This window comes from Protopterus annectens, chromosome 8.part0 (genome assembly GCF_019279795.1).
Source record: "Protopterus annectens isolate FY-2018-M chromosome 8.part0, PAN1.0, whole genome shotgun sequence".
NCBI lineage: Eukaryota > Metazoa > Chordata > Ceratodontiformes > Protopteridae > Protopterus > Protopterus annectens.
The window spans coordinates 812,327,512-812,354,991 of record NC_056741.1 but is presented as its reverse complement, the minus strand read 5'-3'; the positions used below and the strand labels follow the sequence as shown (position 1 = coordinate 812,354,991).

Here is a 27,480-nt window from a genome sequence, read left to right as displayed (position 1 = left end):
TGCACTGACCTCCAGGTAGCAGCCTCTAAAACGTCTTTGATAGGTACTCCCCTGAGGAAGGCTGCTGAAGTGGTTGCTGCTCTTGTTGAATGTGGCCTAATGCACTTAGGCACTGGCTTGCCATGTTGTGAATAGCAGAAACGAATGCAGTGGCCTATCCACTTTGAAATAGTCTGCTTTGAGATAGCCTTTCCTTGTGATCCTGCAGCATAAGCCACTAGTAGTTGCTCTTCAAGTAGAAGCATAGCTGTTTGTGTATGTCCAAAGAATGTAGAATTCTCTCCCCCTTAATCTGTGGGTTTGGATAAAAAGTAGGCAGATGAATAGTTTGGTTAAGGGCCATACTGGACATTACCTTAGGCATAAATGTTGGGTTTGTCCTCAGAGAAACCCTGTCTGGATAAAAAATGATAAAGGGTTCCACAGCCACGAGTGCCTGTAGCTCTGAGACTCGTCTTGCAGGGGTTACTGCTAGGAGCAGAGCTGTTTTCCAAGATAAAAACTTAATATCAACTGTAGCAGCTGGCTCAAAAGGGGGCAGAGTGAGTTTTTCCAAAACATAACTGAGGTCCCATGCAGGTGTTGGTGATCTCCTTGGAGGCCTTAAGTTTTTGGCTGCTCTGAGGTATTGCCTTAAAGGATGAGAAAAGATTGGTGGCTCTGTATTGTAATGAGCTGAAATGGCAGAGGCATGAATTTTAACTGATGAAAAGGATAGGCCTTTGTCCAGCATCTCAGTTAAGTATTGCAAAATCTGAGGAATATTTGATACTGCTGTGTCAATTCCTTGTGCCTGGTTCCGGCAAAGAATCTCTTCTATTTTCCAGCATAAGACTTTCTAGTACTAGGCCTCCTGGCCTCCAAATTGACATCCATCACTGCTTTAGTGAGGTTTGTTTTGTATGACTACATTATCTGCCATGCTGCCAGATTTAAGGTCTTGAGTTGGCTGAGCAAGACCCGATTGTTTTGTTGGGACAGTAGGTGAGGTATTTGAGGTAAGGACCAGGCTGGGCATTGAGACAAGTTCCTTAGGATTGGATACCAGTACTGGCGGGACCAGTCTGGGGCAATCAGTATCATTTTTGGCTTTTCCTGTCTGACCTTTAGGAGTACCTTGGGGAGGAGAGGCAGTGGAGGAAAGGCATATACTGTTAAGTTTTTCCAGCTGAAAGACAGGGCATCCACTTTCCATGCTTGTCTGTAGTAAGTCCTTGTGCAGAATCTCTTTAGTTGGCAGTTGTGAGGAGAGGCAAATAGGTCTATGTCCGGGCATCCCCATTTCCTTGTTATCATTCTGAAGATTTGTGGATCTAGTTTCCACTCTTGAGGATCTATGAGGTTTCTGCTTAGTTCGTCTGCCAGAGTATTTGTCTTTCCAGGCAGGAATTGTGCTTGCAGGTGTACTTGATAAGTCAATGCTATGTTCCACAAAGTCCGGGCTTTTCTGCAGAGGGGGTAGGAATGTGTGCCTCCTTGTTTGTTTATGTACCACATGACTGTAGTATTGTCCGTCTTTATCAGCAGTTGTCCTGGATGAAGTAGATCCTTGAAGGCTGGCAGGGCATTCTGTACAGCTAACATCTCTTTTTGATTGATATGAAGATGTATTTGGCTTTCGGGTCATGTGCCCTGAATACATTTTCCTGCCATGTCGGCCCCCCCCAAGCATAATCTGATGCATCTGTTGTTAGTGTTTGCCTGGCTGTGGGTAAAGTGAATGGCTGTCCCTTGTTGTGGTGACAGGCCTGTGCCCATCGAAACTCCTGTTGCAGGCAGGGAATGAGGGTAATTAAGGTTTCGAGGCTGTGGCAATGTTGAGTCCAAACACTTTTTAGATACCATTGCAGTTTCCTCATATGCAGTCTTGCATATGGAATTAGCAAAATGCAGGATGTTATGAAGCCCAAAGCCTGCAGAATTTGTCTTGCAGATAACTGGGTCTTTGCTACCATCATTTTAAAGTAAGAAGTCAGTTGGCTTTGTTTGTCTGGCGTGAGATAAGCCATCTGAGCAGTTGTATTTAAGCTTGCACCCAGGAATATTATCTCTTGAGAGGGTACCAGTTTTGATTTCTTTTCATTCACTGTGTACTCTAGGCAAATTAGTAATCTCTTTACAAATGCCAGATGCTTCAGTAGAATGTCCTTGTTCTCTGCTTGAATAAGGCAGTCGTCCAAGTAAGGATATATTTGTATTCCTCTGTCTGCAAAATGCAATTACTGGTGCCAGGCATTTTGTGAAGACTCTGGGCGCAGTAGATAAGCCAAAGGGCAGTGCAGAGAATTGGTAGTGCATCGAGCCAGCTATGAATCTGAGGTATCTTCTGCAAGTTTGTCTGACTGGGACATGCAGGTATGCCTCTTTGTGGCCCAAAGTTATAAGCCAAGCCTTCTTGCCCAGTATGGGCAGAAGCTGGTGCAGAGTCAACATTTTGAGTTTTGGACCATCCAGAAAAGTGTTTAGAATAGACAGGTCCAGTATTGGTCTCCAGGCTTTGTCCTTTCTGGGTACCAAGAAAAGTCTTGAGTAAAATCCTTGTCCCTGCTCTTACTGTGGTACTCGCTGAATAGCCCTCATGTCCATAAGGGATGAAACTTGCTTTTGTGCCTCTGTCCATTGATTGTGTGGCAGGTCTGGTATACCTTTTGTCTTTGGAAGGGTGTGAAAGTGGAACCTGTAGCCCTGAGACACTATATTCAAGACCCATTTGTCCTGGGTGATCATGTGCCAATTTTGTGAAAACAGTGCTAGTTTTTCCCCTAAGGGTGCTGCCGAAAGATAAGTGCTTGGCATTGGCAGAGGAAAGCCATTGGGACTGTTTCCTATATGGCTGTGAGTTGTCTTCTCCGCTTTTGGAGGTAGAAGCACCCCATTGTTTAGGGCTGTATGAGCCTTGAGGCTGGGAACTGCCTCTAGGGCATCTGTATCTGCCTCTTTGTGGCCTGTCTGACACTGGGAAGGACAAATTCTTAGAAGGCCAGTTCCTGCTAAATCTGGGTGGCTGTACCTGTAGAAAATCCTTAACTGTCTGCATAGATTTCGCTTTATCCTCCATTTTCTTCAACACCTCTTCTGCCTTAACACCAAAGTATCATGCTGTAATGGAGCATCCAATAATTTTGCTTTAACATGATCAAGCAGATTCTGTTCCTTTAATCAAGCATGCCTTCTAATGACAGAACCCGTAACTGCAGCCCTGCAAGAGGCCTCCAGTGAATCAAAACCACATTGCAAAGTATGCTTTCCCACTTGTTCAGCTGCATGCAATAAATCCTGCATTTCCTTGTTATCAGAACATTCAGAATGTCAACATTTGCTGTTTTAGCAATGACATTAAGTATTGCTGATATTAAGCATATGAAACTGACAATTTAAAGCCCTTACAGCCAAGGTAGCAAAAGTGTAAACTTTTTTCCCCCATTTGTCCAGTGCCCTAGAATCCCTATCAGAGGGAACAGGTTTTTTTTGCAGTGGAAGCCTTGACCCCTTTGGGACCCTGAGATATAGTCTCTGGGTCAGCAGCAGGGTTTTTATATAGAAATTGAGAGTCTGGAACCCTGTAGTATCTGTCTGGCTTAACAGGTGCAGGGGGTAAAGAGTGAGGAGACAGGCCGGACTCTGAAAATGCATCATCTACAATGTTTAGAACAGGTGGAATAGCAAGAGGTCTGTGCTGAGGTAGTAAAAAAGTCTTTGAGCCTTTTCTTAGATTCTGAGTAATCTTGGTTCTCCCAGTGAAAATGCTCCCTCAGGATATGCAGCGTTTCCCCAAAAGAATAATCCTCAGGAGGAGAGGCTGAAGGAATAGATTCTTCAGCATCAAAATCCTCATAGGGAGGAAGAGAGTATTCATGTTCAGAAGAGGAGTCAGATGAAATGGAAACTTGAACAGAAGAGTCATATTCCGTCTCTTGCCTAGGTCTCTTATCAGGAGGGGGATGGGAACCCCTGATCAAAGTAATTAGGTCTTCGGCCATTTTAAGCATCTGTTTCTTAGGCATGGAAGTCTGTCCGGGAGAATGCTGTACTTGTTTCTTTGTCTTTAGAGCTGTTTTAGTCTTTGCCTTTGAAGCAGACGGCTTGACATATAACTGTGTAGGTCTGAAAACACCCTCAGAAGCCGATGCTTGCTTAGCGGCTCTGGACCCATCTGAAGGAATAGTTTCCGAGTGTCCAATACCTTCAGTATCCAGAGATCTAGTCGGCTCCACGTGGTTGTCAGAAGTGGCCTGTGGCTCTGAGGTAGCGGGCGTCAGGGGCTGCGAAAGCGTCTCACTGAGAACCGGCAAACCAGCGACTGGCCTAGCGGAGGCCTCGTTGGTTTTGGATCTCGGATGCCTGTCCTTTTCCTTATGCTTTTATAAACTCTGGTCGTCGACTGTACCGACGGCATTATATATTTAAATCTTTGGCCAAAGTAATGAAAGGCAAAATTGTACCGACACTTAATAGTGCGTTGGTTAAATCTGGCACAAAGCCGACAGCTAGCAACGTCGTGGTCAGGGCCTAAGCAAGGAATACAGTAAGAATGAAAATCCTTATGAGGTATTTGCTTCCCACAAGAAATACAATTGTTAACTTTTTCTGACATCGGTCTGGAGCAAGAAAAAAGTTTTCCCCAATGGGGTATTTAGCTTTAATGAAGACTTCAGATCTGAAATTCGATTTTGAAAATCTCAGGAGTCGGCCGACTCGCACTTGCGAACTGCTTTTGCTTCGGGCGCCGCGCGGCAAGAAAGACTGAAGAAAATGGTGTCAGTTGCATCTTTTATACCCCTGGCACACTGACGTCAGGGAAGAGGCGACAGCAACAGTCACCAGACCAGGACTTTGGAATTCAGGCCGACTGCGGGTAGCCTGCCAGCAGGATAACCCAAGTGTAATGACTGCAACAGTGAAACACGATGAACATCTGGCAATTTAAAGCCCTTATAGCCAAGGTAGCAGAGGTGTAAATCTTTTCCCCATCTGTCTAATGCCCTAGAATCCCTGTCGGAGGGGGTAGGGTTTTTTGCAGTGGATGCCTTGACCCCTTTGGGACCCTAAGAAATAGTTTCTGGGTCAGCAGCAGGGTTTTTGAAAAGGAATTTATGAGAGTCAGGCACCCTGTAGTACCTGTCCAGCTTAACAGGAACTGGAGGTAAGGAGTCAGGGGTCAGACTGGACTCTGAAAACATATCATCTACAATGTCTAACACAGGCGGAATAGCTAGGGGCCTGTGTTGTGGGAGTAAAAGTCCCTGAGCCTTTTCTTAGATTCAGAATAATCTTGGCTCTCCCAGTGGAAATGTTCCCTCATGGTACGCAAGGTTTCCCCAAAAGAGTAATCCTCAGGAGGAGAGGCTGAAGGGATAGATTCTTCAGCATCAGAATTCTCATAGGGAAGAAGAGAGTATTCCTGATCAGAAGAGAAATCTGAAGAAATGGAAACCTGATTTGAAGATTCATATTCTCTCTTGCCTAGGCCTTTTATCAGGAGGGGGATGGGAAACCCTGATCAAAGTAATTAAATCTTCGGCCATTTTGAGCATCTGTTTTTTGGGCATGGAAGCCTGACCTTGAGGCTGTTGTACTTGTTTCTATGTCTTTAAAGATGCTTTAGTCTTTGCCTTTGTAGCTGGAGTCACTTTAATGTACAATTGAGTAGGTCTGAACACACCCTCAGAAACCGATGCCTGCTCAGTGGCTCCGGACCCATCTGAGGGAATAGTTTCAGAAGGTCCAATACCTTGAGCTTCCAGCGGTAGTCTATGGCGGCCTGCGGGTCCAAAGTAGCGGGTGTCAGGGGCTGCGAAAGCACCTCACTGAGAGCCGGCGACTGGCTTAGAAGAAGCCTTGCCTTCGGTTTTAGACCTCGGATGCCTATCCTTTTCTTTTTCTTTGCGTTTCTTGTGAATTGCGGTAGTCGGTTGGCTATCCGACGGCATCGTGTAATTAAATCTTCTGCCAAAATAGTGGAATGCAAAATCGTACCGGCGCTTTACAGTGCGCTGGTTAAATCTAGCACAAAACCGACAACAAGCAACGTCGTGGTCAGGGCCTAGGCAAGGAATACAGTAAGAATGAAAATCCTTATGAGGTATTTGCTTCCCACAAGAAATACAACTAACTTTGTCTGACATCGGTCTGGAGCAAGAAAAAGGTTTTCCCCAATGGGGTACTTAGATTTAATGAAGACTTCGGATCTGAAATTCGAACACGAAAATCTCAGGAGTCGGCCGACCGGCACTTGTGAACTGCTTCTGCTTCGGGCACCGCGCGGCAAGAAAGACTGAAGAAAATGGTGTCAGCTGCATCTTTTATACTCCTGGCGCACTAACGTCAGGGAAGAGGCGACAGCAACCGACGCCGGACCTAGACTTTGTAATTCAGGCCGACTGAGGGTAGCCTGCCAGCAGGATAACCCAAGTGTAATGACTGCAACAGTGAAACACGAAGAACATCTAACTTTGTGAAAAATAATGTAAAGGGATTTGGAAAAGCAAGCCTGGAGTTTGGAAATTCTTTTTGCAGGAAGTTTACACCAGTTTTTGCTGAAGGTTCAAAGGGTTGTTAAGTCAATCTTTAAAGTACTACTGGGAAATCCCAAGGAGGTGATGGATCTTTCACTGGAGTTCTGAGCAAGAAAGTGCCCTTTAGGAAAGCCTGGCCCAACTTGGAAGCAACCAAGCAAGAAGCAGTCTCCGGTGTGAAAATTTGATATGGCTGCCAATTGTACTTTGACTGCGGATAAACTAGTTTGTTTGTGTCTTTTGGCTTTTCCCGGTTAGGGTTTGCCACAGTGGAACTCCGGTCCGCTAATGATTGGTAGTGGGTTTTTACGTACCAGGTTACCAGCCCTGACGCACAACCTACAACGAAGGCACGTCCCATTCACGTATGCCTCCACACAAAAGACACTCTAGCTGAGAATCGAACAGGACAACGTCTTGCTATGAGGCGACAACGCAGCTGATTGCGGATAAACTAGTACCTTCCTTAAAAACAGGAGTTAAAAACTACAGCACTGAAGTAATGGGGACAGTAAAAGGATCAATGTCATTTTCAGGGTCCAGATTGACCATCTTATCCATTTCCTCTTGTAAATCCTCTTAGTAGAAGCTTTCTGGGAGGACAAAGGTATATGATGAACTGAGGAAGAACGCCTGGGCTGTTTAGCTAATAATGGAACTGGAGAAACCAGGCAGTTAGTTTGAGGTCTGGGATATTGGGATGCTTTATCCCTGAGGGATGTGACAGCAGGTTTTGAGAGAGGTCCAGTATCCAATGAGGATAACAAAGATGAGATCACATAAAGGGGACCACACCTGGCAAGGCTAATATGGAGGAATAAGGATAACCAAGCTCTTCAACTGGTTGGCTTTCTGTAAGAATTTTGGAATCACAGGTACGGGGGGGATATGTATAAAGGAAACCAGAGGGCCAAACAGACTATAGTATCCACTTGATGACTCCTCCTGAAGAGAAATCAAGGCAAAGTAACTGCTGCATTTGTTGTTGTAGGGAGCTGCAAAGAGACTGCATCAAGGCTGACCCAAATGACAAAAAAAAAAAAAAGGTCTTCCACCACTAACTGGTTGAGAGACCACTACTGAGGCATCAAAATGGACCTGCTGAGTCAGTTTACTTTTACACTGGATTTCCCCAGAATGTGCACTGCCACTAGAAACTGGTTGGAGAGCACTCACTGCCATACACTCATAGCTTACTGGCACAGAGGATAAGATTGGGTTCCCCACTGCAAGTTGATGTACCATGTATGGACATGTTGGTTTAAATGCAACAGTTCCCAGAGGGAGAGTACTCTGGAATGCCTGCAACACTAAACGGACTGCTGTTATCTCCAGGACGTTGATGTGTGAACTGGCATCTGGGGGGGGGGGGGTTGTGGGGTACATGCCTTGGACCGTCCTTCAAGAAATGCCTCCCATCCCAGTTGGGAGGCGTCAGTGGTCACTGTGGCTACTGGGGGAAATGGAATGAAGGGGCAACCTATGTAAATGTCTGACTTGATCCACCAATGAAGATTGTTTTCTGCAAATTGGAGCAAGTCTGACTGGGAAGGACAGAGGATGTTGAAGAACAGACCACTGAACAGCTAAAATCCATTGGAGGACATACATATAGTAACATGGTAATGGAACCTAGAGCCTGAAAGGCAAATATATATGATGAGGAAGTACAGAAGCAATCTGACTAATTCTCTCTAAATGAGTGAACTCCAGGCTCGTATCAGCTGTAGTTTGGATTTGGAAATGTTGATTGTGGATGACTAGTATTTGGCAAATTTGGGACAAATAGTCCCTGGACTATTCTAGAAGATACCTGGTTGGGGTGGTGAAGAGCCAGTAAGCTTAAGTATGGGAATACTTACCAGAATCATTGCAGTCTCAGGTGAACTACTACCACTGCCATATACTTGGTAAACACCCTGGGGGCAGTGGTTAGTCTAAAGGGCAGGGTTCTGAACTGATATTGACCGGCTCCCAACCAAAGGCACAAGTATTTCTGGAAGCATCTCTATTTTAATGTGATAGTATGTGTCCTGAAGATCAAATAAACACATCCAATTGTCCTTGTGTTAAGAGGTAGAATAGGACTGAACTGTGACCATTCAGAACTTTCATTTCCTCACATACTGGTTCAGACTGCTTAGATCCAAAATTGGTCTCAGGTCCCTTTGTCTTTTTTGGCACTAAAAAGCCAGAGTTAGTTCCAAATACTCTTTGGTCTAGTGAGACCTCCTGGATGACTCTTATCCTGCAGCTTCTGAATCTCTTGAGCTGCAGCTTCTCTGTAATTGGGTGGGACATAGGGAAGGATTCTTCTTGTGAATGTAGGTATCTGGGAAAATGGTATGAAAAAACCTCTGGATATTATTTTTAGCACCCAAGAATCTTTTGTTGTAGAAGCCCAGGCATCTAGGTGCATGGACAAGCATCTTCTGACTGCCTCCAGAGGCGAGCAGTTGGGCAGCCTTTCAGGAGCACTGAAAGGGTCTGTCCGTAGAGGAATCTCAGAAACCCTAGTTCTGCAGACCACTTCTGCCATTGGGATGGCATCTTCCATTTGAACCACCTCCTCTGCCTCTGAAGGAGTTGTCTCCCTGTCAATCCTAGAAAAATCCCCAGGACTGACAGAAAAAGAAGTTATGTACTCACCATAACATTCCATCTGAGTTGTTGCTCATTTGTCTTCAACCTGTGGGTTACCGGATCCAGCATGGATCCGACTCAGACGCATACCCAGCATCTGATCCGAGGTCAAAGCTCCTCCCCTACACATAATGCCCCTGTCTCCTTCCTCCCTTCAGAATGAGTTTGCTACCCAACTAGTGTCCACACCTGACCCAACACCTTGTCCAACACTAAACATCTACATAATCAAAAAGGGGAAGAGTAAGAGGTACACAGGAGGTGACCAAATCCTCTACTTGTCAGACCACCACATAGTCTGTGCAAGGCAGCGGGAAGGAGGGAGGGACAGTTAAAGCCAAATGAACAACTCAGATGGAACATTATGGTGAGTACATAACTTCTTTATCTGAAGTTGTTGTCTTCATTTGATCTTCGACCTGCGGGACAGAGTCCCCAGCTACTAAACACCTGGGAGGCACTCATGAAAGGATATTGAGGTGCATGGCAGAGGCCAAAGAATGCCCTATTCCTGGATATGATGTCCAACTTATAATGCAAAATGAAGGTACAAGATGAAGCCCAAGTGGCTGCAGAGCAGATATCTAACAAAACTCTGGACCAAAGGGCCGCTGAAGTAGCCATAAAGCTTGCAGAATATGCCTTCACATGACCTGACGGGGATAAACCCCTAACAGAATATGCCAGAATAACACACTGGGAAATCCAACCGGCAATGATAACCTCAGATATCGGTTTCCCCAAAAAGGGTTTAGAGTAGGAATTGAAGACCTGGTCAGACTTGCAAAAGGATTTAGTCCTGTTCAGGTAAAAATGTAACCTGTCTGTGCACATCCAACAAATGCAATTTATATTCGCCCTTTTTCAAAAAATTTGGGGGAAAGACCGGGAGATTAATCATCTGATTAATACTGGACTCCAAAGCTACCTTAGGGAGGAAAGATGGGTTACTACACAAGGATACCCCTATCCTTATGAAAAATCATATAAGGGAGCTTGACTGAAAAAACTTGAAGCTTCAAAACCCTCCTGGCGTAATAGCAACCAAGAAGGCCATCTTCCAGGCCAGAAATTGCAGATTCATAGAGGCTGCAGGTTCAAAAGGGGATGAAAGTAGAGCTTGCAGAACTAACGTATGATCCCACCGCGGCGTTGGGTCCTTCACCAGGGCCCAAAAAGAAAGGTGCCTTTTAGAAGGCTTTGCAAAGCTTAGAGGATGCTAAGGAAGACATCACATACATGAAAATTAGAAATCGCTGCAACTTGGACATTGACTGTAGAACTGGCAACTTATTGAAAGATCCCTGCCAAAAATTCCAAAACCACGGAAACTCGGGCAGTGAAGGGATCTAGGGCACGCTGTGAGGCCCAGATCGAAAAAAGTTTCCATTTGTTGGAGCACATCTTTCTGGTGGAAGACTTATGAGCCGCCAGAGATCCTTTTTACAGGCAAAGATAATCCAGGAGTCCTAACTATCACGGGAACTGGAGCAGCCAAAGCAGTGAGCTTCAGACTGCCCAGGACTGGATGGAAAATCCCTAAAGGATGAGAAATAAGATCCAGAACTGTATCCAATGTCCATGGTGGAGCCACCAGATGAGACCATAGAGAGGGGAACCAGACCTGTAAAGGTCAGAATAGGGCAATGAGGATAACCAAACTCCCCAGCCTGCGAGCTTTCTGAAGGAATTTTGGAATCAAGGGAAGAGGAGGATAAGCATACAGAAGACCAGGGGGCCAAGCATGAATCAGAGCATCACTGGGGGGCTCAGAGGGTTCAGAGTGAAGTACTTGCTGCATTTCACGTTGGAAGGAGAAGTGAAGAGATCGCAGCAAGGCTGACCCCACTTGAGAAAGATCTGTTTTGTTACTAAAAGATTCAGAGACCACTCGTAAGGCATCAGAATAGACCCTGCTGAGCCTGTCTGCTAGGAATGTTGGACCTCCCCTCAATGTGCGTTGCCACCAGAAAACTGCTGGTGGAGATTGCTCACTCCCACATTCTCATGGCTTCAGGACATAGAGGGTTGCAACCTAGAGGGGTGGTGAGGGGAAGCCTGCGCAAACGACTGGGTCCCAAGCTCCTCTGGCTCCATTGAGAACCAAGGGGAACAGAGTCAGGGAGACTCCGACCTCAGAGCCAACCTAATTTTCGCCAGGGGGCCCGTCGAAGCAGAGCAATCACAGGATTGCTTCCTGACCATGTCCTTGAACTTGGCTGTTTTGTTTCAGTCCCCGGACCTCTTAGCAGGAGGCCGATTCCCACAGGCTGGGGTGGAGACGGAAGTAGAGGCTGGGGAAGAGGAGGCCTGTGCCCTGGTGGTAGGAGGGGGAAGAAGGCCCTTCAAAATTAACTTATCTTTCCTGTCCATCAGTGCCCGGGAATTAAACCTGACACAGATGGAACAGGAGGTCTCCAAATGGGCTGCCCAAGACATTCAACGCATAGAGTATGGCCATCAGCTAGAAAGAGCTTGTGCCCACACACTGTACATTTTCAGAAGCCTGGTTTGGGGGTTTCTGACATACTCCCAACCACACAGCCCGATACAAACACACACACACACACACACACACACACACACACACACAGATCATGCACACGAGATTAGACATGAAAGAGAAGGGTTTTTTTTGTTTTGTTTTAACCAACACCGAGTGTGAGGGGAGGTAGAAAAACAGAAAAGGGGAAAGTATATTAGAAAAATAGAGCTAAAACATGGCATCTACTGGAGGTCCTCCAGACCAATGCTTTCCATCTTTTGGGACTGGAAGAAATCTGCCTTTTTTTTTAAATAATTGTCTCTAATATCAGGGTCCTTCCACACCCTCTGTGCTATAAGATCTAAAAGTGCCTCAGGAGGGGGAACCATCCTGGACACAAATAAACCAGATCCAAAAGCTTTGAAGAGCACTGACTCACCCAGATAAGGAACTTCTCTGGACCATCCCTCCTTCTGTTTCAATTCCAGGATGTCCCCAAATATGCCATCTTCCAGAGGGGATCTGTGAAATCCCTGTACCTTATCCAAATCCATGCGATCAGTGACTGACTCAGGAGAGGAGTCTGTGCACTTCCATTTGCTTAGTCCATTTCCTCGAAGCCTGTCTCTGGGATTCTGGTGGAGTCCATTCAGAATTAGACTGGGAGCTCAAGTATTGAACTGTTTCGAAGCCTATGAATTCTGACTGTCCATATTGACCCGAATGAGAAGAATAACAAACACGTTTCACTGGGTGCTGGGACAGATATGAACTCAGTGGACCAAACTGACTTCTTGAACCAGCCCAAACTTTCCCAGCCTTGAAAGCAGACTACACCACTGGAGCCAATTAAGCATCTCCTCTCTTCTGTGAACTAAGACAGAAAGCATCCCTCTTCCAATGGAAATCAGCTCCAAGGAGGACCTCTGACCCAACCTGTCATGCAATGAGGCACCAAGGGGTGAAAAAACTGCTCACAAAAACTTTGGTGTCAACTTCACAGTCAGCGCTCCTACACCGATGCTTCTGGCTCCAGGACTCATCCTGACTGGATAACATCGGAATCGAGAGAGTGAGGGATGTAGTCAAAGCCCAAAGTTTCTTGGACTGTCGACTAAGGCGCACTGAAAGGATTAGGACCCATGGGAACCAGATCCAAACAGTGGACCAGTACCAGAGCAAAGTGTGATGGAGTCTATGGGCCTGTGCCCAGGCATGCCCTTGGGGATGGTAACGGGAGAACTCCCAGTTGGATCTATGTCCTCAAAAATATTCATCATTCAGTTGATGTCCATTTCCATAAGACCTCTGGTGGATCATCTTGATCTCACAGATGAAGCTACTGATGTGAGTTCAGGGCGATGTGAGCATTTATCTTGTAGGATTCTCACAGCAAAGAACTCAGTCTTCAGGATAAAGTGCCTCTGTAGTACAAAATGAAAAATTATGGACCATAAACCCAAAGGTATACCACTGGCTCAGATAGCAAACAAAACTCTGGCTCAGATAGCAAACAAAACTCTATTGGAAGTGGAACAGTAAGCACTTTCACGTTGCACAGAACGCTTCTTCAGACAAAGGACCACTACGGGCAAACAATGAAAAACATTTTTTTTTATCTTGCCGTGATTTACTGCACCTCCTAAAGCTGCTGCAGCAAAATAAGTACTCATTCCTAATTTTATTTATTTTTTACTCTTGTCTGCCCTCATGGGGGTAGACATTGTGATTCCTTTGGAAAGCTAAATCTGTCTCAATGCATAGACTGCGAGAACAAATAGCTCTACAATTTGTTGTTAGACTAGACTTCCATTCACTTAGAATGGACCACCTGAAAAAAAATGCAAGTTTGAGAGTCTGCAGCTTGTGTGTCATTGTTCCTATTGATGTACTACACATTCTCAAAGAAACTTCCAAAAGTGTCAATAAATTATTGAGATAAAAAAGACTTTTCACAAGGAGCAGTTTTGCAAGTTTCAATTTCTGGCCAAGTTACTCCTCCCATCTCCCCTACTTCAGTGGGCTACAGCACACTTCCAGCTTGGGTAGATTCAACTATTTCGTCAACTTTGCATGACAATAGACATCAAAAAAATCATAGCCTGGTGTGCCACTAAAACTGTTCCCTTGTATGTCTCCACTTCTGAATAGCATTTCCCCAGGAATAAAAAAAAACAAAAAACGAAGCAGACATCAATCCAGAGTTTGGACCAATCTATCCATTTCTTAATGTGCACAGTAAAACATTCAGTTTATAATGCATTCTGGCTGCTGACATGGTTATCTTTACATAGTTATTCGCTTACAGCATAACCTGAACTTATGGTATTCAATGCCAAGCTTTACAACAGTTCTCAGTTTCTTAACAATGACCTCCCCAAGCCTCTGATGTGACTCAGTACTTTGTCAATATGCTATAAATACATACATTAATACAAATATTTGTGCACATATGACACATACAGTACACATACCATCATTAAAACAAGATAAATACAATACAAATCATATCAACATAGTTATGACTTCTAGTTTATGACCCTGTCTATGGAAACTTCTTTTTGAATTTATGTTCAAGCAATTGTATATTTGTTGTACATTATCTTAATTGTTCCTCAATATTCTAACCACTGTATGCTGCATCAATTGTAAAACTCTGATTTTACTCCTTTTATATTTTTTATGCTCTTTGTACAAAATAGCTGTGTGTATAATTTATTTTTATTATTTTTTTTAGGTTCAAAGGTAGGTACTAGACTATCTTCCTGAAGGCATTTATAAGCCTAGCCAGAATGTGTTGGTTTTCGCAACCCCCTTAGGTTAGTTCCTTGTGCCTCTGTCCAGCAGAGCCACTGAAGTGATCCCCAGGGTAAACTTTGTTTCCCATCCACTCATCAAGGTTTCTCTTGAAGAGCGTTAGTGAGGAGCTCTGCCTAATGTAGATTTAAATCTTGTTCCAAAGCATGGAAAGTCTCTGGGACAGGAATCTATCCCTCCAGCACATCCTATTTATTGTTGTGGTGAGGTTTAGATCCCTAGAGCGTGTGGCTTGAGGGGATTAGGTTTTCTTTAGGTGGAGCATGTCCATCAATTCTGGGTTGGACATGGCCTTGTATGTCAGGCAGAGATCACCTCTGAGCAACCGAGTACAGCTGGAGTTTCTTCAGTCGAGCTGCATAGGGCATCTGTTTGAGGCCAGTGATCCTCTTGGCGAGATACTTCTGTGGTCTTTCCAGCTGTTGCAGGCGTCCTGTAAGGTACATCCCAAATGGGGTGCTGTACTCTATGATGGGTCTGATGAGTGATGAGTAGAGGGGGCACAATGACCTATTTTGATCTGGATGCAAACCTTTTTGTGATTAGGTGGGCCACATAGAAGGATTTTCTAACCACTTTGGCAATGTGATTATCAAAGGAGAGATTTACCATCTACTTGGGTCCCCAGATCCCTTATTACTTTTTCCGTATTTAGGGGACTACCACCTATGTGGTAGTTTGTGGGTACTTTGTTTTTTCCAAAGGGGATGACTATGCACTTTTTGGCATTTAGCTTGAGGCCACGATTCTGACACCAGGTATCCGTCTCAGTGAGACCCTTTTGGAGGATTGTCTGTGTCAGCCGGAGAGTCAATTATAGCCCCTAGTTTGCAGTCGTCTGGGAACTTGGACAGCCATAGCCCTCCTGTGCTTGCCTGTACCTCTGAGAAGTATATGCTGAACAGGAGGGGGGTCCTAGGACTGAGCTCTGGGGAACACCACTTGTAACCGGTTTAGAGTCGGACCTAGCTCCCGCAACTCTCACCATATGGGTTCTGTCCATGAGCCAGTTGGCAACCCATCTTGTGACGTAGGGGTTTATGTTCAGGCTGGTGAGCTTGTTTATAATACCCGAATGGGGAATGGTGTTGAAGGCCTTTGCAAGGTCTAGGTAGGCTGAGTGTACCACCCTTCCCTCGTCTATAGCCTTGGTAATGGTCTCAAAAAAGTCCACCAGGTTTAGGAGGCATGATCTGCCCTTAAAGCCGAACTGGGTGGGGTCCAATGTTTGGAGGTTCCCAATGTCTCTGTTGACGAGTTCCATGATGATGCTCTCCATAGCCTTGCAGACCAAGCTAGTCAGGCTTATAGGGCGATAGTTCCCAGGGTCTGTTGTGGCTCCACCTTTGCGGAGCGGAATAACAGTTGCTGTGTGCCACTCTATGGGTACGTAGCCTGTGGACAGGCTAAGTTTAAACAGTGTGTTTAGGTGAGGGGTTAGTTCGTCTTTAAGCTCATACAGGACGCAGCCTGGGACACCATCCGGTCCAATTGATGCAGTGTTTTTGGCTTTGGAGAGGACTGTTTTAACCTGAGTGTCTGTAACTTCAGGGGCTCTACATTTTTCTGGTATGGTTATGGATCCTTTTGGGGGTGGGGGTGAAGATGGTGCTGAACCTTTTTGCCAGGAAATTGGCGATATTGGTCGGTTCAGTGAATTTTGTGCCATTCTGCACCAACTCCGAGCAAATCTGAGCATTGCCACTTAGATTCTTGACATAGCTAAAGAATTTTATTTTATTAATTTATTTACATTTGCTCACCGGGAGTGTCCGACTGGACGTAGGTCCATTTTCAGGGGAGGCCTGAGGAGAAAAGCTCCACAGTTAAAATAGACAGTAGTTACACTGGATTACATGGCGATTAACATAGCAATTAATTACAACCATATTTACAGATGAAGAACATAGTACATCAGTAGACGACTAGAATCTTTATCTGCGAAGTACATAACAGACATTAAAAAGAAGTTACGTCTTACCATAATGTTCCAGCTGTACTGTTGATCCTCGTTCAGTCATTACGCATGGGGTATCGGTTCAGAGCATGGAACCGAGCCAGCCATTTTCCAAGCTCGCATGAGCTTCAAACTGTCAAGCTAAACTCTTATCCACAATTCCCCTCTCCCTGTTCCCTCAGACTGAGTTTGCAAGTTAAAGAAGGTAGAGGCTACCTCTGGTCAAATAACCCAAGAGAACTAGATGGTAACATCCACTAGAAACCACAGGAGGGGGAAGGAGGGAGGGTCGTAATGACTGAATGAGATGAAACGTTATGGTAAGACAACTTCTTTATCTGATATTGTTAATCCTCGTTCATTCCTTACGCATGGGACAGAGTCCCCAGCTACCTCTATTCCTGGGAGGCTCTCATGGAAGGACATTCCTGAGCACCATAGAACTGAAAGATGCTCTTCCCCTGGAGGCCAAATCCAATTTGTAATGGTTGATGAAGATATGAGACGTAGCACAAGTTGCAGCTGCACAGATGTCATGTAAAGAAGCTCTGGCATGGAAGGCAGCAAAAGTTGCCACCGACCTTGTTGAATGAGCTTTCATGTTAGTAGGCAACGAAATACTACATCATGTGTAAATAAAGATCACACAGTCCTTTAACCATCTAGCTAATGTGACCTTAGCAACAGCCGATCCTAATCTAGACCCAGGAAAAGGCCAAAAATAACTGGTCAGACTTACGAAAGGGTTTAGTCTTGTTTAAGTAAAAACGGATTTGCCTGTGTATATCTAGGGTATGTAGGCAATACTCTCCTCTGTTTGAATGGTTGGGAAAGAAAACTGGCAATTCAATGGCTTGATTAATGGACATTTCAGAGATCACTTCAGGCAGAAATGACGGATTAGTTCTCAGAGACGCTCTATCTCTACGAAAAATCAAGTATGGAGTCTTGATACATAAAGCCTGAAGTTCAGAAATACGTCTGGCAGAAGTAATAGCGACCAAAAACAAGGTTTTCCATGAGAAATACTTGAGGTCGCAAGAAGAGGCTGGTTCAAAAGGTGCCATTGTCAGAGCTTGTAGAACTAATGACAAATCCCATGGTTGAATAGGTTCTCTAAAAGGTGGCTTCAGATGCTTCACACCTTTTATGAAGGTCTTGCACAATTTATGGGAAATGAGAGGAATCTTGGACACCCTCATGAAAAATAAAAATTTCTGCCAAATGAACTCTAATGGTAGAGATTGATAGACCCGATTGAAACAGGTCGGCCAGATAGTCTAGTATCGACACTGGTGCTTAAAAGGGGTCTAGTTGTTTATCTTTCAGCCAACAGGTAAATCATTTCCATTTGCTCAGGTAAGTAATTCTAGTGGAAGACTTATGAGAAGCAATGAGAATATCACGTACTAGTAAAGAAAGATCATTCTGCCTGGCAATCAAGGGAATTGGAGTAGCCAAGTCGTTAGCTTCAGGCTGTTCAGGTTGGGATGAATCAGGTTCTGTGGGTGTGAGATCAGCTCAGGGATTGGATGAAGAAATTCATGGTCGATCTAGCAGGTGAGGCCAAAGGAATGGGAATCAAATTTGTCGTGGCCAATATGGCGCTATGAGGATTACCTTGCTCTTCAACCACCGGGCTTTCTTCAGAAACTGGTGAATGAGAGGAAAGGGCAGAAATGCGTAGAGAAGACCAAAGGGCCAATTGTGGACTAGGGCATCCCTGGGTGACTGTCCTGGAGGGGGAATCAGGGTGAAGTAGTTGCTACATTTGTGGTTGGTCGGGGATGGTAAGAGGTCACAGCAAGGACAGCCCCAGCGGTGGAAGATCTCCGCCGCTATCAAGGGATTCAGGGACCACTTATGAGGTTGCAGAATGCACCTGCTGAGTCTGTCCGCTATCACGTTGGAACTCCCGGGAATGTGCGTTGCTAGAAGAAAACTGTTGGTAGCCATCGCCCATTGCCATATCCTCATGGCCTCTCGACAAAGTGAGTAAGATTTGGTTCCACCTTGCTTGTTGATGTACCAGACAACCGCCAAGTAGTCTGAATCACAATTGCCCCAGACGGCAGCAGGGGATGGAATGCTCGCAACACCAGACGCACCACCCTCAGCTCTAGAACATTTATATGCAGATGGGCGTCCAGTTGGGACCAAGTGCCTTGGACTGTGTCCCAGACATAGCCCCCCCACCCCATCAGGGAAGCGTCCGTGGTCACTGTGGCCTTGGGTTGCTGGGGGGCGAGACCATTGTGAGAGATTGTGTGTTATCCACCAATTTAAATCCTGTGTGCACCTGTGGGTTACTTGAATCATGGCTGAAAGAGGATGCTGAAAAGGATACCATTGGATGAGCAGTAGCCATTGTAGAAGCCTCATGTGAAACCTGGCCAGGGGAACAATGGTGATGGAGGCTGCCATGGAACCAAACAGCTGTAGAACCAAGTGAGCCGTGGATTTTTCCTTTGAAAGGATTTTAATTAGTTGTTGTTTTATCCTTAAAATTCTGTGCTCTGGAATAGCAGCTCTGCAGTTTTTTGTGTCCAAGATAACCCCTATGAACGCAGTCGACTGAGATGGGGTGAGATTAGATTTCTGCCAGTTTATGGTTATGCCTAGCCTTTGAGCAGTGAGGAGAGAGTTATGCCAGGGCTTTTTCCAGTAGATGTCTGGTGGGGACGGAAATGAGCCAGTCGCCTAGGTATGGAAAAGTACAGTCGTGTACACTTACCATAAATGTAGATGTTCGAGTGTCTTCACTGTTGCAGTAATCACTGTGGGGTTCTTCCTGCTGGCAGGCAGCCCTCGGTCGGCCAGAATCCCAAAGTCTGGGCCCGGCGTAGGGTGTGGACTCAACCTCCCTTACGTCAGTGCGCCAGGGGTACAAAGCTTCCAGCCAACGCCATGTTCTCCAGTTTTTCTTGCCCCAGATGTCAGGTGCCCAAAAGTAAAGGCTAACAGTAAAACAAAAATGTAACTTACAACAAACCCCATACCCTGTAGCAAATACACCTCAGAAGAAGGGTGAAGCAGGGAACCACACCAATAAAAAAATATAAGAGGGGACAGGAGGGTGGGTAACCTAGACAGCAACAGTGAAGACACTCTAACATCTACATTTATGATAAGTGTACACAACTGTACTATGTTCATCGTGTTTCACTGTTGCAGTCATCACTGTAGGGTTGAATCCCAAAGCTAAGATAAAGGGTGGAGGTTGAGTAGAAGGGGCAGCTAGAAGGCCTTGCAAGACTGCAGAAGCAAAGCCTGCCCTAGACTTAGAATAAAGAGGGAGATTATAGTGCTTAGAGAAAGTATGCACTGAGCTCCAAGTAGCAGCTTCCAGAATATCTTTGGTAGGAACTCCCCTGAGAAAGGCAGCTGAAGTAGCTGCAGCTCTGGTAGAGTGAGTCCTAATGTTTCCTGGGATTTGCTTTCCATGATGAGAGTAACAAAATCTGATTCCATGAGCAATCCATTTAGAAATGGTCTGTTTTGAAATAGCTTTGCCTTGGGAATTTGCTGCATAAGAAACAAACAATTGTTCTGTTTTCCTGATATCCTTGGTTCTGTCCAGGTAAAAGCGAAGCTGCCTGTGCACGTCCAAAGAATGCAAGATCCTCTCCCCCTTATTTTCTGGATTAGGGAAAAAAGTTGGCAGGTGAATAGTTTGGTTTAAAACCACTTTAGGCATGAAAGTAGGGTTAGTCCTCAAAGAAACCCTGTCTTGATGAAAAATAATGTAAGGATCCACAGCCATGAGCGCTTGTAACTCCGAGACTCTCCTGGATGAAGTTAAAGCCTGTAGGATAACAGTCTTCCATGATAAATACTTTATATCAGATGCGGCCACAGGCTCAAAAGGAGGGAGAGTTAGTTTTTCCAGGACATAATTGAGGTCCCAGGCAGTCCTAGGGGGCCTTAAATTCTTTGCTCTTCTGAGATATTGTTTCAGAAGTGGATGTGAAAAAATTAGAGGATCTGTATTATAATGTGCAGAAATAGCTGAGGCATGTATTTTTATGGAGGAAAAAGATAAACCCTTATGCAACATATCTGTTAGGTAATGTAAAATCAATGGAATATTTGGAATGTGAGGATCTGATTCCTGAGCATGCATCCAGGTGCAAAATCTCTTCCATTTACCTTCATAAGATTTCCTAGTGCTAGGCCTTCTGGCTTCTAAGTTAACATCCATGACCTGTTTGGAAAGGGTAGGATTAATCATAGACCCTGAATACACCAGGCTGCCAGGCAGAGAGTTTTGATATGAGAGTGCAGGACCTGACCCTGATGTTGAGACAAAAGATTTGGAATCTGAGGTAGAATCCAAGGAGGTTCCTGGGATAGATTTATCAGTGTTGAGTACCAAAATTGTCGAGGCCAATTCGGGGCTAGTAAGATCAGCTTTGGTTTGTCCTGTTTTATTTTTAAATAACACCCTTGGTAGAAGAGGTAGTGGTGGAAAGGCATACCCCGGAGAGGTTCCTCCAACTGAATGAGAGAGCATCCACTTTCCATGCTAGCTTGTGATATGTCCTTGTGCAAAAAGTCTGTAACTGGTAGTTGTGGGGAGATGCAAATAGATCTATGTCCGGGCAGCCCCAGGCTTCTGTAATCATCTTGAATATTTGGGTGTCTAGCATCCACTCGTGTGGGTCTGCAGGTTCCTGCTCAGACTGTCTGCCAGAGTGTTTTGTTTCCCTGGCAGGAATTGAGCTTGTAGGTCCATTTTGCAAGCTAGTGCTGTGTTCCATAGAGTCATGGCTAGTCTGCAAAGGGGGTAGGAGTGTGAACCCCCTTGCTTGTTTATGTACCACATAACTGTGGTGTTGTCTGTCCATATAAGTAGTTGCCCTGGCTGTAAAAGATCCCTGAAAGCCAAGAGGGCATTCTGCACAGCTAATATTCTCTTTTAAATTGATATTAGATGCTTCTGATCCTCTGTCCAATAACCTTGCAGGCCTTTCCCCTGCAAGTGGGCTCCACATGCATAATCCGAGGCATCTGTGTATCACTTGGTAGGCTGGAGGTAGACTGAAGGCTTTCCCTTTGTTTTGAAGACATGCCATGGCCCACCAATGGAATTCCTTTTGCAGGCAAGGCAAGACAGCAAACTGTTTCTAGACTGTGACAATGCTGGGACCATAAGCTTTTTAGGTACCATTGTATCTTCCTCATATGCAGTCTTGCATATGGTATGAGTAGGATGCAGGAAGCCATGTAACCCAAAGCCTGCAGGAATTTCCTTGCAGTTAAGCTGAGACATTAATGCCAGGCTTTTGAAAGTTGAAGCCAGCTGTAGTTGTTTTTCTGATGTCAGGAATGCCATCTGGGTTGTTGTATTTAAAAGAACACCCAGGAAAGTTATCTGTTGAGTGGGTGTCAAATTTGACTTTTTTACGTTCACAGTGAATCCCAGGTACTTGAGTATTCTGAACAAATTCCAGGTGCTGGAGTAAAATGTCCTTGCTGTCTGCTTGAATAAGGCAGTCATCCAGATAAGGGTAAATTTGAATTCCCTTAAGTCTGCAGTAAGCTACTACTGGTGCCAGGCACTTGGTAAAGACCCTGGGCGCAGCAGACAAGCCAAAGGGCAGTGCAGAGAATTGGTAATGTTTCGAGCCTGCCTTGAACCGGAGGTATCTTCTGCACTCCTGTCTGATAGGAATGTGCAGGTAAGCCTCCTTTAAAACCAATGTCACCATCCATGCATTTTTGCTCAACATTGGCAGGAGCTGCTGCAGAGTAAGCATCGTGAACTTTGGTATCTCCAGGAAAGTATTTAAGACTGACAGATCCAGGATGGGTCTTCAAGTATTTTGCTTTCTGGGAACTAGAAAGAGTCTTGAATAAAAGCCTTGTCCCATCTCTGAATTTGGAACCAGTTCTATGGCCCTCATAGCCATGAGGGACCTCACCTGTTTTAATGCCTCTGCCCATTGAGTTTTTGGTAGGTCTGGCCATCTGTTTGGTTTTGGTAAGGTGTGAAAGTGGAATTTGTAACCTCTTAAAACTACATCCAGAACCCACTTGTCTTGGGTTATGCAAGTCCAATTTCGGTGAAAAAGAGAAAGTTTTCCTCCCAGAGGAGCTTCCAGGAGAGAGGTTCCTGGAGCCATGCAGGGGGAGTCATTGAGTCCGTTTCCTATAAGGTTGGGACCTATCTTCTCCACCCTTGGGGGTGGAAGCACTGCACTGTCTAGGTCTATAAGAGGTCTGTACTTGGGCCCCCCCTCTGGGGCACCTATATCTATCCCTCTGAGGCCTGTCCGAGCTGGGAAAGGACCAATTTTTAGCTGGCCAATTTCTGCTAAATCTAGAAGGCTGAACTTGTAAGAAATCCTTAATGTTTGCATGGATTTTGCCTTATACTCCATATTCTTTATAACCTCTTCAGCCTTAGACCCAAACAAAACATTATGTTGAACAGGGGCATCCAGTAACTTTGCTTTCACTTGATCAGGCAAATTTTGTTCCTTTAACCAAGCATGCCTTCTAATGACCGTGCCAGCGGCAGCCGCCCTGCAAGAGGCCTCCAAAGCATCAAAACCACAGTGTAAGGTGCATTTCCCCACCTGCTCAGTAGCATGCATCAAATCATGTAATTCTTATTATCAGCACATGCAGAAATGGTACCCAGTTTTTGTTTCATAACAGATAAAAGGTATTGCTGACATTTCAACATATGGAATGGACAATTTAAAGCCCTAATAGATAAAGTAGCAGAAGTGTACACTTTTTTGCCCCATCTCTCCAAAGCTCTAGAATCCTTACCTGACGAATAGGGTTCTTAGCAGTGGCGGCCTTAACACTCCTAGGACCCTGAGAAATGGTTTCTGGATCAACAGTAGGAATTTTGTAAAGAAACTGGTGGGAATCAGGGACTCTAATATCTATCAGGCTTAGCAGGGGCCGGAAGAAAGGAGTCAGGAGTTAAATCAGACTCAGAAAAAACATCACTCACAATATCCAAAATAGGAGGAATAGCCAGGGGTCTGTGTTGGGGAAGAAGGAAATCCCTAAGCCTTCTCTTAGATTCAGAGTACTCCTGTCCTTCCCAGTGAAAATGTTCCCTCATGTCATGTAAAGTTTCCCCAAAAGAGTAATCCTCAGGAGGAGAAGCTGAAGGAATGGATTCCTCAGCATCAGAATCCTCATAAGGAGGGAAAGTATAATCCTGTTCAGAGGAAGACACTGAAGAGATAGATGCCTCATCAGAGGATTCATAATCCAATTCTTGTCTTGGCCTTTTGTCTGGAGGGGGATATGAACCCCTAATCATAGTTAGCAAGTCCTCCGCCATTTTAAGCATTTGTTTTTGAGATTTAGGTCCCGGATCAGAGGAGGCCTGGGCTTGAGTCTTTGTTTTAGAAGTAGTCTTTGCCTTTGTCTTTGCCTTTACCTGAAGCTGCGTAGGCCAGAAAACCCCCTCGGAAGCTGGTACCTGCACAGCGGTTCCGGACCCATCCGAGGGAGCATTATCCGAAGGTCCTGCACCTGGAGTATTCAAAGGCCTAGTTGGCTCCTCGTGGGAGTCCATTTCGGCAAGCGGTTCTGTAATGGCCGAAGACAGGGGCTGTGAAAAGCGCCTCACTGACGACGGCCGAAACGGCAATTTGCTCTGATTGCAAACTGTCATCTGATTTGGACCTCGGAGGCCTATCCTTATCCTTGCGCCTTTTATGAACTCCGGTAGTCGGAAGCGTGACCGATGACATGTTATAATTAAAATCGCCTCCCAAAGTAATGAAAGGCAAAATCGTATCTCCGTTTAATAGTACGCTGATTAAATCTAGCACAAAACAGACAACTAGCTACGTTGTGGTCAGGGCTTAGACAAGGACTACAGTAAGAGTGAAAATCCTTATGAGGTATTTGCTTCCCACATGAAATACAGTTATTAACTTTTTCTGACATCAGTCTGGAGCAAGAAAAAAGTTTCCCCAACGGGGTACTTAGCTTTGAAAAGAAGAATGTCTTTGGTATGAAGCACCAAAAATAACAGGAGTCAGATGACCGGCACTCGCAAACTGCTTCCACCGCACAGCAAGAAAGACTGGAGAACATGGCGTCGGCTGGGAGCTTTGTACCCCTGGCGCACTGACATCAGGGAGGGTGAGTCCACAGCCGACGCCAGACCCAGACTTTGGGATTCTGGCCGACTGAGGGCTGCCTGCCGGCAGGAAGAACCCCGCAGTGATGACTGCAACAATGAAACACGATGAACATCACCTGAAATCCTTGAAGTCGCAAGTGAGCTGTGACAAATGCCATACACTTTGTGAACACACTGGGGGCTGTAGAGAGTCCGAAGGGCAGTACTCTGAACTGGTAGTGACTGGCTCCCGCACGGACGCGCAGAAATGATCTTGATGGCCTGCCCACCTTTATGTGGCAGTACGCATCTTGAAGATCTATACAGCACATCCACCGGATGATAGACTATACTGACCATCCGGAATTTTTGTACTCTCACAAACTTGTTCAGAACACTGAAATCCAAAAATGGTCTCCAGTCCCCGGTTCTCTTTGGCACCAAAAATAGTCTTGAGTAGAATTCGGATCCTATCTGGTCTGGAGGGACTATTTGGATGACTCTTTCTTAGCAGCTTTTCTATCTCTAGTGCTGCTTCTTCTATTTGACTGGGTGGAATGTCGGGAAGATTGTTTGAAGGAATGGGACAAAGATTGAAGGGGATATGATAACCTCTGGTTATGATACTTTGTACCCAAGAATCGGTGGGGATGGTTAGCCAGGCAGAAGGGTACAAAGAGAAATGCCCCCCAACTACCTCTAGAGGAAAGGAGTTGGGCCGCTCTTCAGGAGCGCTGCTAGGACTGATCAGGGAAAGAATCCCTGGAACCCTGGTTATGCGGTCTCCCTCTGCCCCGAAAGGAGCTTCTTCCCTGTGAGTTTCCCCCTCTGCCTCTGGGGGAGAACTCTGCCTGTGTGTCATGGAAAGGACCCTGAGATTTCCTGAACCATATATCTTCCCACTCTTTTGATTTCAAGAGAAAGCACATTGAGGGGAAAAATAATGGACACCTACAGCAGAAAGAGTCTTACCGTCTTGTTCACATCTGGCCAGTGTGCTTTAAACTTTGGGCCCAAATAACGAGGAGGGCTCAATGGGGGCATTAAGAAAGGGAGACTTAAAAGGTTCAGCGAAGTTGCACAAGTGCATCCAGGCGTGTCTCAAGACCGCAGCTGAACCCGCCGCTCTAACTGCTCCTTCTGATGCGCAAGATATCAATCGCATAGAGGAGTTAGATATAGACTCAATGGTGGCCAGCTGAGAGGCCACTTTGTCACGGACCTCATCAGACACTGCACCAGCCAAGGTTTCAGAGAGCTCAGAAACCAGATCCCTTTGAAGCATGGTAAAATGTGTCATATAATTCAGGGACCTGATAGCAAAAGGTCGCTGAAGCAAAGGTGCGCTTCCCTATTCTGTCCAGGGCCCGGGACTCTCTGTTAGGCAGATGGACAAGTCTGGCTTTCTTCTTCTGCCAAATCCTTTTTTGTTGTGGCTGGCACCACCAAAGCATCTAAAGAAAGACCTATGGACCAATAACACAAACTCTCCGTTTGCTGTACCATAAAGGGCTGCCCTCCACAAACGAAACCACGGTATAGTCACCAACAGTTGTTGTAAAAGAAAATATTTCTGACATTCTTAATGACTGTGGTGTTTTAATTCTGAAAGCTATGATACGTAGCAATTCCGATATTTTATCGGACAGTAAAAAAAGAATTGACAAAATACAACAGGACATTAGTAATGATTTACTTTTTACTGTAAAGGAATATAAAAATGTTTACTGTAATCTGCTTTGTGATGTTGATTTTAATGTGGCCAACAACTATAAAAGGAAATTGGGTAAAACTGAACGGGACCTACGTGATTATAAAGAAGGTAGGGCATATGTAGATCCAAGTAATTATAATAGGAAACGTTTTACCAATACTCAAGTGGTGGATATGTTGGGAGGGATATAAGGGTTGAATTACCCAAACAACAAAGGAAGCAAATTTTGGAAAATGCTTCAGGATATACAGATGGTAATCCCAATGATGGTCCTATTGATATGGGTGATAATGGTGAATTGTGTTCCTTTGACCCTTTAGAGGAAGGGGGGGGGGGCCCACAGAGGTCCGAAAGATTAAGGAACCAGAACCGCCCATTTTCATATGCGGAGGCAACGGGGAATCATTATCACACGAGACTGGGTGGAAACAGGTACAGATAGGTTGGGAATTGGACCATATAGGGAAATATGGTAAAGACAATATGTATGGAAATGAATCCACATCCAACATACATAATGGGAACAGTGGAGAAGAGATTAGTGGATCTATTATTCAGACTGCAAATACAAATATTAATTTGGATGAAAATGTCGATTTTTTAGAACGAAAGAATAATGGTGCGTTGGAATACTCTAGCATGAATATATGTAATATATATGTACGAAATAATTTTTACATATATAATTTTACTGAACTGGAAATTACAATGGGGTTTTTTAATCTTTTTACAAAAGGATTTTCTTTTATACCTATTAAAAAACCTAGGGTTGAGGAAATTTTACTTGACATCAAATTATTCACTAGGAAGTTAAATTTGAAATCCATGCTCCAAAATGAGGGACCAGGGGTGAGGGATGTGCTTAGAAGAAGAAGTACATTCAACCCTCCTTTACAACATGACATTTTTAATTTTGAGACATATTTCAAATATGATTAGAGAAGGTTATGTTTCGAATAATGGACCAAAGGAATATAGTAATTTAACTGTGGAAGAAGTTAATATTTTGAAAATGTTACAGGGAAATGAAAGGATAAGAATTATGAAACCCGATAAGGGGGGGTGGGGTAGTCCTGATGGACCACTGGGACTACACAAGGAGGATGGATGAGATTTTGAATCAAGGTGATAGGTATCAGCTTGCATCTAGGAATGAGATGAACATCTGGTATAAGAAAATAGATCTCTGCTTGGAAGACAACCTTATGCAGGGACTTATAGATGTTGATTTGTATAATTTTCTTAGGG

At 44.8% G+C, this 27,480-nt stretch overlaps 1 protein-coding gene across 1 annotated transcript in view; it reads right to left on the bottom strand.

The window, feature by feature from the left end:
* USP11 (ubiquitin specific peptidase 11) overlaps window positions 1-27,480 on the bottom strand; it is a 3,313,221-nt gene that overhangs the window by 2,608,025 nt on the left and 677,716 nt on the right. The gene's annotated exons all lie outside the window — the stretch shown is intronic.